The sequence below is a fragment of the Leptinotarsa decemlineata genome, unplaced genomic scaffold (assembly GCF_025532065.1).
Source record: "Leptinotarsa decemlineata unplaced genomic scaffold, Ldec_3_MD MMD2_tig00026330_RagTag_RagTag, whole genome shotgun sequence".
Lineage (NCBI taxonomy): Eukaryota > Metazoa > Arthropoda > Insecta > Coleoptera > Chrysomelidae > Leptinotarsa > Leptinotarsa decemlineata.
The window spans coordinates 1194415-1207682 of record NW_027412690.1 but is presented as its reverse complement, the minus strand read 5'-3'; the positions used below and the strand labels follow the sequence as shown (position 1 = coordinate 1207682).

General features: G+C 34.1%; 1 protein-coding gene across 4 annotated transcripts in view; it reads left to right on the top strand.

Moving 5' to 3' along the window:
* Window positions 1–13268, top strand: part of LOC111501902 (transducin-like enhancer protein 4) — a 361306-nt gene that overhangs the window by 129381 nt on the left and 218657 nt on the right. The window lies entirely within an intron of this gene.

The following is a 13268-nucleotide window of genomic DNA, read 5'->3' as shown; positions in this document are numbered from 1 at the left end:
GAATGACGTCATTTTTGGTAATTTTGTATATCCAACATAACAGTGTTAAAATTCCCACTGAAATGCTTTCAACAGCAATGAAACTAGTGACATTTCATTTTTTAAGTTGCTCAACTGATAGTAAAATTTCAGACGTTGTCGAATCGAAAAAAACTCGAAAACTGTCAGTCTTTCTTTTCTTTTCAGAACTAATCATTTCTTTTGATAAGATCTGTGTATATTCAATATGCCTAAAGCATTGTAGAAATAGTCCCAACAAATACTAAAAGTAAGTAAGGATAATAGGAATAAAACATATCAACAGTACAAACAAATTTGAAAGTTCAAAATAGTGCACATGTTGGCAACGCCGTAACTTATCATCTTGTGACGTCATTCTCTTCTTAACGTGAACAACTTATAGTACGCGCCAATTAAGAAGAGATTTTGATGCGCATTTAAAACCAAATTGTACCTCCCCAGAAAATAGCTGTCAGACAAACCGATGATGTCAATAGTACGTTGGCGAAATATGACTTAAAAAGAGTGGGCAGTCTTTCAACACAGAATGATTTTACGTTTCTGCGCTGACTCATCTTATTTGACCTTGAGACTCGCATAGTTTGTCTCAAAGTGAAAGTAGCCCCGTTATTTTCTAGCTATACCTCGTAAGCAATATCAGTAGCATCGTCAGCATCACTAATGCCGTTTTCTTATTAGTCAACCATATCGCTGTGTTAAGTTTTCACACCCCGCAACTCGCAGTAGCTACTTGTCACCATACAGGTGTGTGCAATCAATTGATTCACACAAAAAAATCGCAGCAAGCCTCGTTACTCCCGATATCGAACGTTTAATCGGTGTATAAATCAAATACTTCAGTTTCGAATTAATTTCAGTGAGAAAAAAACACGTGTCGTAATCTAATAACCAGTTGCCTGTCAAACGGGAAAACGAATTGAATTATACAAGTTTTTTTCAATTAATTCACGTTGTCACACCTGTGTCTGGAGATATTTATGATAGAACGCAGCATGAGTCTGCGAGATGGAAACATTCAAGCAAACTTTGTAATTGAATATTCAATTGGTATTGAAACGTTTTTGATATGCATACAATGGTGCCTTTAGGAAGGATATTTTTTAACCTATTGATTGAACTTTCTTCCGTTCAGGAAGAGAATGCCATTTGATTGAAAATTTTTTTGTTTCGTTTCTTGTCATTTTTAAATATCTCAATTTGTTTCGGTATTTGTAGTATGGTTATTACTATTAGAGAGTTATTCAAGTTGTTGCTGGACAGATTTTTTAAAGAAGATTGTGAAATATTTTTTCCCATTCACTTCACCTTCTTGAAAAACCACAAACATATATATGCTGTTAATTATCCAATGAAATTACTCTTCTCCATATCACAATTGTAGCATTTTTCCCCACTAGCATTTCACTAACCATATCAGCAGATAATCTAAAGTTGTAAATTTATTTTCTATGAGGAGATTTTCACCCATCGTCTTTTATAAAAATGAAAACAGTGGACGTATTGGGGGGGTAGATTCTTTGTCGCTATACATACACGAGTATTCCTCATTTCACTAGCAGAAACCCAATTTGATAGGTAGAACTGGACCCTTTGGTTCAGAATGAATTTATTGAAAACACTCTACACCAGTTTAAATTACTGTCATTCAACGCGTGTTTCGCTAACCAAGTTAGCATCATCAGGAGATGACTAAAAACTAGATCTTACAAATAACCTGGAGCTCCAAAATCCATCGGCATCGGGAAGACTACGAAATAATAGGATTGCGTTAAAAAGTTATATTGGTCAAATTAGGCGGACTGTAAAAACTCGCTATTAAGAACATGTTTCACATATTCAATTTCATAGACCAGAGAAGTAGGGAACCATGCTGTGCCTTTGTTTGCAATCTATGTCGAGACCTATTGGTTTCATCATCAAGGATGCAGTTGTCAATTCGGTTGATCTCTGAAAACACTTTCCGCTTGTATCATAGTTATTTCAAGTTTTTGACACAATACACTGTAACAATACAATTGATACCTCAATTACATATTTAGAACTCTTGCGTGAACCTTATTATAACGCAAACGTTCCCTTCGCACATTCCACTTAAGGGCTGGTTGAGTATGTCCGAGAGGACTATAGCCTAGCTGTAAACTGCTCAAGACTAAGAAACTTACTTACGAGTAAAACAACATTCAAAGGAAATTTCAAGCTCAGAGAAAAGTTATCAATATCCAAGTTTCACAACTCTCGGTAACAAGATAGTTATAAGCTTATTTTACAGTATCACAACTATTTTAATTCAATTCCAGACAACTTCAAAGATCTGCCGATCAGTTCTTTTAGAAAACTTTTTTTTCCTTACGTTGACTTCGCGTTGAATAAAAATTCATATTTAAAAAAATTTGTAATATATTTCCTTTTATATACAAAATTCCTTATAATGCTAAGGATGGTAGAATATTTTCTCATAAACACTCAGGTGCATAAAAAATGGCAACCCTAAAATGTTACAAACTTTTATTTCGAAAACTTTATAATTTTCAACCAGATTTTGATGAATTTTTTCAATTAATTAAAGGGAGTTTGTTCCAGATCAATTCACATCAAACAGATTTCCTGATGAGGCCCCATTCTTACACATTATACGAGAGAATACAAAGTTATATTTTATTTCATTTCCCAATCTATGTTTCATTCATTTTGATATAACGATTCTTTTAAAATTTATAATTCATGTATGTGTCTTATGCAATGATCAAGCATGCTTCCCAAATGCTAATCCTATTGAGCATGACTGGAGCTATCTAGATAGACATGTGAGAAGTCGCGAAAAACAACCTACAAACAAAAATTAATTTTGTATTGCTCTCTCAAAGGAGTGGTTGAAACGAATTTCGATATCAAGATGAATTGAGAAACAATGCATGAAGAATGAACCAAGCTTGCATACAGTACGGACTTGAGTGCCAGATAGAAACATAACTTTGTTTTCCCTCGTATAATGTGTATAAATCGGGCCTTATTAGAAACTCTGGTTGATGTGAATTAATCTGGGACAAAATTTCCTCCCATTTATTCAAAACAATATCAAAATTAGTCTAAAAATGAAAAAGTTATTCAAGATCAAAATTTTCCAGGCTGATGATTTATTTCGTCGTAAGGTGGGATCTTTATTGCAAAACCTGTCTTTTGCTATTGGCAATATAAACTCTTGTTAATATCATATACATAAAAACAAATTTAACTTTTATGCCACAGTTATAAGGTAAGTGAATATCACTATACTGTTGTTTTACTGATTAATATGTAGGTATATGAAGAATTTTCGCGAAATCGTCATGGAAACTGAATTTTTCATATAATTATCATACATTTTGTTTAAACGATATGAATAATTTAGTCCCTACTTCAAAAGATTTTTGATTTCAAGTAATATGAAAAAATAATTTGAAAAAAGAAATCAACAAAATCGGAGCCGTTTAAGAGAACTTCCGTTTATTGGACCAACTCCTCCGATCGGCAGACATTCCCATCGTGTATTTTTCCAATAACCACCATTCCGAAACGTATAATATGATAAGGCTAAACGTGAAGTCGCGTGATGGCGGAACATCAGCTGCGCAAAAAACCGTAATAACCGGTAGCGAAGGAAATAATTCGAGTAGATTCTATCGGGGCAACTTTTTGTAATGGATGTTTACTGCAGTCACTGATCGCGTTCTTCCATTTCATTTTGCACGAACATTCGCCACCGCGTTCCGGATAATTATCGGGTTTTGTTGCGGTTTCATTAAATATCTCTGCACTCGAATTGATGGGCTAACCGTCCGCTCGACAGATTGATAAATAAATGTATTCAATCGCTTCGGTGGTTGTCGATGATTTATACACCTCGAAAACAAACAAAACCCAATATTGTTGGTCGGAGAGAGTGCTATATCCTATTGGAAAATTGGTTTTTATTGATAACTTTCGATAGATGGAAGAATTCGAGAGCAAGACCGAGTGATACATTTGTTTTTCATATCATGATAAGCAACAAAAAGGCACCACTTGGAGAAATATTCGTACATTTTTATACGTGGGAGACATTTCTTTCCCAAGTCTCTGAAAAACACTGACACTTTCAAAAGTATTGAGTCAACCAGTGATGTTGTGTGTATTTGATGTTGGTTCCCGACATATTTCGAAATATCTGTTTTTCAGATTCGTTGTTGCTCTAGTCTGAGCTGGTCCACCCTGCCTAGGTTATTGATAATGGTCGTTACCATATCAAAGATGCATATTCACAGCCGGATCCTGAAAAACAAAGCATTGGCGATCCAACAACAGACAGCGCTGTCATACGTCACATCATTTATGCTAGGCATGCATTGCTGGAATCGATAGAAGACTAAATCCATGTATATCAAAGATGAATCAAGCTTCCCAAGATTGACATTGACCTCAGAACGAGGCATGTCTGGTGTTTTTCGAACCATAGCCCACAAAACATTCGCAATCCTTCACTAGAAAGCTGTCTCAAGACTCAATCTACTCGTAAAAGTATTCCTGGACCTTACTGGCATCAAACAAAATTCGTCCTATATGGACATTCTCAAACTTATACAATAAACTAACAATGATTCATTACATTCGCCAATACATACCATTCAGGTACTTGATCGAGTACCTTGTACTTGATTGAGTACCTGAATTTACAGTTCACAATGTGGATGTGCCAATTTAAAAATCGAAGATAAGATTAAATCGATTTGATCATTTAACAGGTTGCACCCGCAATGTTTATGCTTGTAAATTTACAAGGATTCTAAATAATTGAGTTCGCAACCCTTTCTTGCATAGTGCAGAATTTCCGTATCGTTTAGATTCGGAAACTTGTGGTTGCATGCCAAGGAATGGTTTGAAAACGTCGAATCATTTTTTCTCAGTCTGAAGGACCTTTCATGTTCAGCATACCGTTTTTAGAAATTTCGGCCGCATTAACACAATTACACTCCGGACACTTAAGCTTATAGACTCCAGATTTTTCCAACTTGTCGACCTTATCTTTGGCATTGAAAAGGGAATGAGATAACCTGGCATGCTACTTCCACATTGTTTTTTCTGAAGAAACCTGGAATTATTTCTGTTCTTTTTCCAAGATATGTTAGCGTTACCCATTTCTTGATTTCTGATTGTTTGACCTGAGGATATATTAATCTGTAAGTGAATTTCCGGAATCTGGTATCACTTTCAGATATTTAACTTCAATCAATAGTATCTCCTCTCTTTCGAGCTTTACAAATACTACTTCCTCGGTCTTGGTCTTTTTTGTGAATGTTACTAGGCTTATTTAAATGGACTCATGTTAGTACTGTCAGTAAATATTTAAAACATACTTTTAGATAATTGACAATGGTTATGCAAGTATATGTGATGTACATTCAGTTTTCAACTTATAGTTTGGTTAGGTTTTGTGCTAGATATTTGGTAGATTTTTTTGAGCATATTGAATCTGAGAACTGAGAACAGTTTTACATTATGAATGAACTTTCATGCATTAAGTTGCAAGCATTGTGATGACTAGTGAGTTTCGGGTTTATTCACAATAAAACATTATCTTAACTTTAATACGGTCGATATAGTGAGTTATTCAATGAGGGAGAAATTGCCATTTCTCTCCAATAGAAATCTATATACTTTTTGTATGACATATCCGGGATATTTCAATATTAATTTGTGAGAGATATCCCGAAAAGAAGTTTATATTAAATTTTATAAAAAAGCATCCTAAAAATCATTCAAAAATACTTTCTATTCCTGTAATTTCATTTTTGAATAACTTGGTAATGGGGAGGTTAAAAAAATCTACCCGCAGTAGGATTTTACAGAAATTTAGACTTTTTAATCTCGTAATTTAGATATTAAATTTTGAGCTTAAAGTCGAATATTTATCTATGAATTACTTCTTGTTTTAAATTTAAATCTTCAAAATCACTATAGTTTTTGAAATTCGTGTTAACTAGCTCTTGTCGAGAATCGCCCTGTATTTATTCTGTTTGTATCAACCTCGTTGACCTCAACTAATATAATGAGTTTATATTTATAAAATATTAAATTCTCGGTTCAGTAATAACGATCACGACTTCAAAGTTTACTATCGAGAAAATTCCGAACATGTACGATAAGAACACTTTCAAAATTACCACTTTAAAGTTTTTATCGTTTCCGCTGATAACTCTCTAGTCGAAAACAATTCAATAAACTTATCGTTCATACGGTCATTTCACTACGCAATCAATTTATTAAACACAATGTGAGTTTATATTACCTAATTGTAGATAAATGTTGCCATTATCGTTCATAAATTATTGTCTTGCGCTACATAAACGTATGTAATTACAATGTCTGGGGCTGGTTAAATTGCCTGTAAATCAGTTTGTTGTTATATCCTGTTTCAATAACAAATTGCTAGAAGTAACGGTGTGGTAACGAGGATAATATTTCATGAACATGTTTATTGGAAAACACTGCATAGGTGTCATTATCACACTCGAGAGAAAGGCCAGGAGAGGTCGTTAGTGTAGATTTTCATTGGTTCACTTTTTAATGAAATATTAGTAGAACTTGAACATTATAAAGGATCTCATTTTCCCAAAGGAAATATATTTTTGTAAGAGATTATACTATTATTAAAAAATAGTAGACACTAAATTCTCAGAAATGACTGACGATTTTGTCTCAATCTGTCTCTTGCAGTGCCATACAAAAATTATACTAAACAGATGAGGAAAAATTATGACAAGATATATATAAATCACAATCTTGAATACAATGTTTTCGTTTTAATGCAATAATATTGCTGGGAATTTACTGCCTACTATTATGGAATTGTACTTTATTAAGAAATCTCGATTCATTTCAAGCCATTGAAAAAACTGAAATTGTACTATATGAGAAAAAAAAAATTCGAGAAGTAATCAATGAAATTGCCAACAACTAATAGGAATAGTTACTTTGGGTAGAAGTCATATTATCAGCCGTCAGAGAGGAGTGACTTACAAAGTTCTTCAAGGAACAGTCCTTGGGCCTGTTTTCTTTACAATATACAGCAAAAGCTCATCCATAATAGAAATAGAAGAAATAGCTACATCTCCTCAGATCATACCGTCTCATAAATCGGGGTACCTGGATATGCCTTAATGACGAGAGTGAGATATATGAACTCCATGATATCTTTGTTTCAATTAACTAAAATTATATTATTACAAACAAAATTCAATATCTTGCATTTACAGGTATCAATAATTTTTGAGATGTAAATAATAAAATAGCTTGGATAAACAGATACACAGACATCTGTGATGGGATTTTCCAAGGGCGAAAAAATAGGGGACTGCCATATCTTTCTGAATATTCGAAAAAATATTCCAATTGCAAATTAAATAGGAATCGTAGGTGGGAGTGGTGTGAATTGCATCTTCTTGAAACAAATGAACAATATTAGAAAAATAGATAATGAGAATCTTATATACTTTACATAAATAATAATTTATGTGAAGTTAATTTTTTATTGAATATTAAGCTCTTCAATCAATTTTCCACTTCCTTATGATCAATTGAATATGTTAAAGAAACTAGAACATAATGCATAGAACAAATTTATTTTTTCAAATATTCGGATTGGTTTGATTTCGTATTCATAAAAACTACATTACTATATTATTCAAATCTTTCATTTTTATTGTTAAAAAATAGTATATATTACTGCATAGTTTATGAGATAATTGATTGTTTTTGGAAGGAATCTGATTATTGTTGTAAGTGATGATTTTTAAAAAAAAACTAATAGCATAAAAACATATTTATTGAGTAAATATTTTTTGCCAGTTAGTGTTAATATTAGGGAAACATTTTTTCTCAATTGATTATTTTCACTTATCTTTTGTATTCTGAAAAAATATTTCAGTTTTTTTAAAGTAATCCTTTCAAATAGAAAACAATGAAATAAAGAATATAAAAAAAATGTTGAGAACAAAATGACATTTGTTTTTTTTTATTTTTTACAAATGAAAAAAAAAGTGAGATGTGAAAACAAATTGTAACTAATATACTTTTTCAGAATACAAAACGGCATCGGAAATAATGAATTTTCAGAAAAAATTTCCTTAATATTGGTACTTATTCAAAAAATGAATAGGTCATTAATAAAATATATCAGAGATTATGCAATAATTTTTTTTAGGAAATGATTTCTCTCTTGAAAATCATCACTTGCATTAGTGAATATTACTGGAGTTTTTCCCAACTCCAAATCGTATTTTTTAACACCTCGACACAACGATTAAAGTTCAATCTTCCTCTTTGAAGATGATCACTTGGTGATCGAAACACCTGTCGAGGTGTTGAAATAACGGTTTGGTGTTGGGAAAAAACTCCAGTAATATTCATTACTACACACCAAAGGTTCCCAACAGTGCATCATAAGTACTTGTATTAGTAATGGAAATAAATTCAATCATCTCATGAATAATGCATTTGTTTATAATAATTTTTCAAACAATAAAAGTGAGAATTGAAACATATAATGCAGTTTTTATCAATATTTGGGGGAAAAAATTAGTGCCCAATTTATGTTCTCGATTTTTTAACATGTTTGATTGTTCATAATTGAATGGAATCCAGCGAGGATCTTTTCTAAAGCCTTCACAATAGCTACAAAAAAGTCCAGGCTACAGTTTTGAGAATAATCAAGATTGAGATAATTGCGATACATTTTTCTGCCGAAGTATAATCAATCCTTCACTGCTTCTTAGCAACTCTGTACCTAACAAACTCCACCTCATCAAATTGCGCGAAAATGAAAAACTTGGCATTCCAACAAACAACACACCGGTAATGCAAATACATTAGACTAAAAATAGGCGAAATCCCCTTTAATCCTTCCAGACGTTCAAAAAGATCAATTTCCGTTGCTCGATTACAATAATTAGACGTTAATATAATTTATTATCGTAAGCCGAAGTCGATCTTGTCTCTGTCAGGTCTCCTTTCTGGATATCTCTAGAATTTATAAGTGCCATTAGTCGAACGGATTCTCGAACATCGAGACAAAATATCTGACGATCATCATATTTAGAATCGTTTGGAGTTTCTTGTGGCGTTTGGAATTTTAAGCGAAATGTTTCGTTGTCATAGACGGAACGAAAACATTTCCGAAGGGGTTTTGTATATACTATCTGTTTAAACTCTGTTTTCCGTTAACTAGCTGTCGCACCCCTACGAACGACAACCCTCAGAAGTCGACACTTGTGCGATCTAAGGATTAACCAGGTCTTACCTTTCAACGTGTGATTCCTAATACTATATTAAATATAATCTGTTGAGAGGAAGTTGTTTTATTGTCTCAGCTTCAGGTTGTCAATAAGAGTGTGTGAAATAACGTATCAAGAATCACTAACCATCATTTATTAATTTATATCATAACAGAACTCGATAGTTATACATGATTCAGCATAAAATGAGGTGGATTAAAGTTTAAACTATTCAAATTTTATACGTTTGATTTCATCTGCTTTGTTCTCCAAATTAGAAAGTAGTTGTTTCCGGCAGGTATTTTCCAGATCCTACAGTGCAGGAATATTGTTTTTGGGTTTTCTAAATATTCTGACCCCAAATAAGAAGTACTGTTTCATTTTTTTTTCACAAATAAAATTCCCTTTTTATCAGCCTTCATTTTGATTTTTTCACATTGAGGTTCAGTGGTTAAAAGATCAGCTTCCATTTCAACAGATTCTAAGAAACAATAAATCCTAGATTTCAAACCCAGAAAAAGGTAAGTATGCTTTTGGATCTGTCAATTCTCTAATGAGAAAAACCAAAATGGATGACCTTACATCGCATATGAAACTTTTTGACGTACTAGTACTAATAGTTACGACTAATTCAAAACTGATTAGATGGGATTAGATATACCAAGAGAAAAGTTTGTATCTCCTCGAAATACTTAGGCAACCACTGCTAATAAAGTCTCTGTTATTTATATTTTTGCGTTTACTTTTGTATGCTATCTTTACCTCAATACTTATGATTCATTAACTAAACCCCTGTTGGAGACCTGTAACATTTCAAGAAACAATAAATTATCCATCTGTCTAGGAATCGCACGCTGAACGGTGAGACCTCGTTAATCATTAGCTCGCACAAGTTTCAACTTTTGAGGGTCGTCGTTCGTAGGGGGGCGACAGCTGGTTGATGGAAAAACAGATTTCAAACAGAAAAACAGATCTATCCATCTATCTATATTCTGATATACATTTTGAATATTTTGAGAATTTTTTCCAAAAATTGAAATAAATGTGGGTTTGCTTGCAGATTCTATGAGATTCTGAAAAGGTTTACATATTCTCACTTTCATTTGGAATGAACTACAAGTTCAATTCAACAATTGGTTAAAAAAAAAACAAAATAATTTTCTTATATAGTATTTAAAAAACATACTTCAATGTGAGATTTTCACTTGAAAGTTCACAAAACAGCGACACGTGTTTCGCTATACAATAGCATATTCGGGCGTCACAATACCGAAGATACTATTGCATAGTGAAACACGTGTTGCGGTTTTGTGAAATTTCAAGTTTGATTTCTGAATACTTATAACGGATTTTCATTTTTGTTCTATCGGTTGGTATTTTATCTCAAATTATTATACACGAAATATTGCGTGTATTTTGAACTATAAAACTTGTTTGACAGATATGTATTGAGATTGTTTCCGAAAAAAGGACACCATGAAATAAAGTCTAAAAAAAGGTTTTTGAAATAACATTAAATTATTCAGTTCCGAAAATTAAAATTGCTTATCATAATATTGATGTGGACAGCTGCTGTTATGAGCATCGCTTTATTATCATTCTAATCGGTCAAACATTCTAATCGGCCTTCAACTTTTTCATGGGAGGCGAATAATCAATGAATAATCTAAATATTCACGAAATTTCGATAACAGTTGTGGAATTGCGAGAACCGAAACCAAATATCTCCGAATGAAGGCGCGCAAAAAATACTTTTCAAACATTCTCTAACATAGCGACTACATTCCAAACCAGACCAGCATAAAAAGTGGCTCGAAACATAAAAGCCATTCCGGAATTGGTGGTTCCAAATTCTTTTTCAAACGGGAGTCGAATATATCAGCATAAACGAGAATGTCAGTTTTTATTGAATATTTTCGACATAGTCGCTACAGTTAAATCGAAACAGCATTCAGACAACGACGTAAAAAATGGAAATATTTCAGAAGGGATGAAACTGACATCTGGACACTTTAGGCTTTATGGTGGTAGTTTTGTTTTGTTGCTAATAACAGTACTAAATGTATTGTTATCGGTTTGGTAATGATACTACAGATAGAATTATCTATATTCTGTAGTATGACCAATAAACTCCATATGTCTTGGATTTTTTTTTGCATCAATTTTTCATTCGATGGAGATGAAAAGTATAAAAACACTTGTAATTCGCATGACTTACCTCGCGAATTATTTTTTTTTATCAAAAGATTCATATGTCCAAAATATCCAAGAAATATATTAGAAAATATCGGTTCAAATGCAATTTTCAGCTCCTTACAGATGGAAAAATTAATTAGTTGTTTATATTTGTTTTTTAACATCAGACTGACTCAACGCAACATATATAGGGTCTTCCTTTAAGCGCTTCCTTTCTTTAAATTCAAATAAAACAGTGATATCATCGATTTTTTTTATTCTTTTGAGAGACATATTGATGCCATTATGTGTGGAATATAACAACTTTCAAATGTCCGCCACGGCTTCTGTGGGTGAAGCGCATCCGAAAAGTCAATTTGACCGATGACAGTTTATTTTGGCTTTGAGGATCGCTGTGGTTTGTGGATTATTCTCGTGTCCTCAAATCACTCGTGCAGAATATCCCATGTGGCATGAGCTGTGTGGCATGTAGCACCGTTCTGTTACGACATGTCGTTGATGTCCAGGTCATCCAATTCTGGCCAAAAGAAGTTTGTACTCATCGACCTTCAGTGCTTGCCGTTGACAGTGATGGCCTGGCCAACGTCGTTCTTTTAGAAATAAGAATCGATGACATCTCCAGCCCAAAAACCACACCAAATAGTGACTTTTTCGGGTTGCATTGGACGCTCTTGGATCTCATGTGTGTTGGTCTCGTCCCAAATTCGACAGTTTTGTTTGTTCAGGTTCCCATTTATCCAGGATTTAAAGAAAACGCCCCAGGCGAAGCTCTCTGGTTCACAGATACAGACTTAATTGTCTGGCCATCAGTACCACACCGTCAGCGGCTATGGAGATCCTTCTAGATCTACATCCTCTCCACATTTTTCTGGAGAGAGAGGCTAGATGGACTCCATATAGACTTGTGCACATTGCCAATTGGACAAATCTATTTAATGCAGAGTGCAACAGACAGTTGGTTGACACTGGCAGTCACTGCATCCTGAAAGTGACCTCTGATTTTAGCCTCCAACTGTCAACTACGAACTGCATTATGAAGTACTATTCCCGAGTAGAGAGGACTGGATCCTCCGGGAGAAGGAAATATTAAGAGCTTGGTTCACAGATGGACCTAAAACACCTTCAGGTTCCGGTGCAGGTGTTTTCATTTGCAAACCCAGAGCGGAGATATCAACCTGCCTTGGAACCTATATGACTGTATTTCAAGCGGAAATTTACGCTATTGAATTGTGTGCGGAGGGATTGGAAGAATCCAACCTCGCACACAAATCAATAAAAATATTCCCGGACAGTCCAGCGGCGTTGGTAGCTCTTAGCAATGAGGCTGATGACTTCCTTGCAAATGAAGATGCTGCAAACAGTTTCGTCGGACCAGAACCTGTCATAGGCATCGCTTTAGGCTTTACCAAACAAATATTGAACGTCTGGATGGCAAGAAGATTTATGGACTTCTGGCAGGATCTTCCAGGATTGGCTCACTCCACGTTTATTCACCCTTCGAAGCTTGATACCAAACAGTCGTTGGCCTACAGTAGGGATGAACTACGATATCTAACAGGCCTTCTTACAGGTCACTGTCATTTGAATTATCATATGCAGAGACTTGGACTGTCGGAAGACAGTGTGTGTCGCCTCTGTTTGGAAAATGATGGAATAGCAGAGCACATACTTTGTGCCTGCTCCGCTGGGGACCGAATCAAGTTTTTAGAGTACGGCAGAGCCGTACTCTTACCATCTGACCTGAAAGACCACTCACCATACAAACTT